The sequence below is a fragment of the Oreochromis aureus genome, linkage group 10, assembly GCF_013358895.1.
Source record: "Oreochromis aureus strain Israel breed Guangdong linkage group 10, ZZ_aureus, whole genome shotgun sequence".
NCBI lineage: Eukaryota > Metazoa > Chordata > Actinopteri > Cichliformes > Cichlidae > Oreochromis > Oreochromis aureus.
In genome coordinates, this window is record NC_052951.1 from 14,418,176 (window position 1) to 14,420,672 (window position 2,497).

A 2,497-nucleotide genomic window follows, 5' to 3' on the forward strand; every position below is an offset into this window, starting at 1 on the left:
TGCTGCTCTGCTGTAATATATAATCAAACTTCATTCATAAACTCTACCTTTGGACAAATCACCACATTTTCTATATAAGGCTTGAGACTTGTTATATGAGTCTGCTAATCCAATCCATTCTTAGTAATTACAGAGAATGGATTGGATTATGAAAGTACGGTTCATTGTTATGTGCAATAAATGATCTAAAAGCAATTTTGATCATCAGATTTATGCTTTCATTTATCTAAAACTGGGAAGCAAAAGAACTGAGTAACTAAAGTTCATCTGTCAAAATCTCACCACCAGTTTCTAGGATTTAAATATATTATTGATAACCAGAGGGCTGACTAAGGGCATGTTCATGATTAGGAAAATTACAGAGGATCAGCACAATTTAAAGTGACCTTGCTCAGGGGAACCTCTAAGTCATTTTGTACTTAAAAAAAAAAAGTTTTTCCAAACACATACAGTTAAAAACAAAACAATTGAGGCTACAAATGTATGACATTCTTAAGATGACACACAGACCAATGACTCTGTGACACTGGCCAGACTGTGAGATTAAAAAGGTTGGGGGTGAATAGGATGTGAGTTGAACAACACTAGGCCAGATTTTTTACACATAAATGACTGTGAATGAGCACAGTGACACAATCTTGCGCAACCCATTACAATTTCTATCTAACTTTGAAAAAAAAATCCTATTAAACAGGCCCTGAAGACATGTCCATGTCAACTCTGATAGGGACGCTGCTTGGGACAAGCATGAGGATAAAGCCATCTCTGTGTAAAGCTTTAAAACGCAGTTTTTTGGTATGCTTGGGCAGGTTGGGATGTACTCCTGCAGCAGTGCACGCTGCTAAGATCATGCTCCAGCAATGATACAACAGCCACAGAGTCTGGGTCTGAGCCTCACAAGCCCTTTCTAGTTTTGGTGTTTTCTCTGAAGATAGAATTGAATCCTAAATGGCAATAATAAAAATGGACTTGATATGTATTTATGATTTTTTTTTATACCAACTTAGTATATTTAAAAATTTTAACACTTAACATGAAACAATTCAGTTCAATATAACAGGCCTATAATATACACCTGATGTATTATACACGTATTATATATATATAATACTTTTGAGCATGCACAACCACTAATATACAAACAGAAATATACACATAAACACACAGTTTTGAGCAGACACAAAGACAGTCTTTCTTTCTTTCTTACACACACACACAGACACACACACACACACACACACACACACACACACACACACACACACACACACACACAGACACACACACACACCCGAGAACACGTAGGAACAGATTAAGTCCAAATCAATGGCTGTGGCTGGACTGGGAGAGAGATTTCACCCAGGGTTCTCGTTAAGGTCTGACACATGCGGCAAAGGCTCGAGGGAGTGTTATTACCAGGGTGATGGTTGATAAGACACTCGTTTCTCCACGGTGCGTCCTGCGGGAAAATGCATCGTGCAGCCATGGAAACCATAAGGCTAGGTGTTATGCTATAATTGGGGCAGCGTTTTTAACGGTGCAGCTGCACTGCCAGGTATGCCACTGTCTTCAAATGAGAAATTACAGTGGAGCCACAGCAGAGGAGATGCAACTGATTTTCAAGAACTCTTTGTTTTCTTCCCGTGTGATTTCTTTTTGATTTGGTTGATCAAACGCACTCCCACACAGAGACCGGGACAAAGATAATTCTATCAGACAAGTTGGAACGTTTAAATAAAAAGCCTGCGTTAACCATACCTGCCTGCTCCTACGTGTTTTTATTTTTTTTCTTGGTGTTTACATTGTGCAACCTGTTTCCATCTGCTGACTAGCAATTATTCTTCAGTCTGGGTAAAACCGGCGTCAGGAACCACAGCATAAGATGGAGGAAGAAGAGGAGAGAAAAGAAAGGAGGAGGAGGGACTGTGAGGAGAAGAGGGGAAAGATGGTCGTCGGCCAATCCCTGCTCAGTCTCTGTAACTTGGTTGATTACAATCAATTTCCCTGGTATCGATGGCCTCCCTGGCCCCGAGCTGCACTCCCTCCTGCACTTTGCATGGTACGTGCTTTGTGTACCATGACATGACTCACACTCAACCACATCCAACACCCCCACCCACTCCAACCCCGGGCTTTTACCACCTGCAGTCCTCCGATCCTGGCCTTGAGAAATGTCAACAGCTGGGTAACTGTGTTCTGGAGGAGGGGGTATAAGCAAGCATGTGAACGACCCACATGTTTCCACACCATGCTCTCTTTTAGAGTTGGTTTAAACTCTGGGCTGTGCAGCATTTTTATTAGCTGACGAGCTCGCGAGCGTGATAGATGTGAAGCAAGCTTGGGTGGTGCTCTTGCTGCAGTGAGGAGGAACTCAGGAGAGACGAGGTGGAAATGATGGGATGAAGTTTGGTCGTGACGCGCTGGGCTGAAAGCCCCCCAAATCTGTATTTGTTCTGGGGAATGTGAAACTGTCCTCCCTCCGGCATGTGCGAGGGCG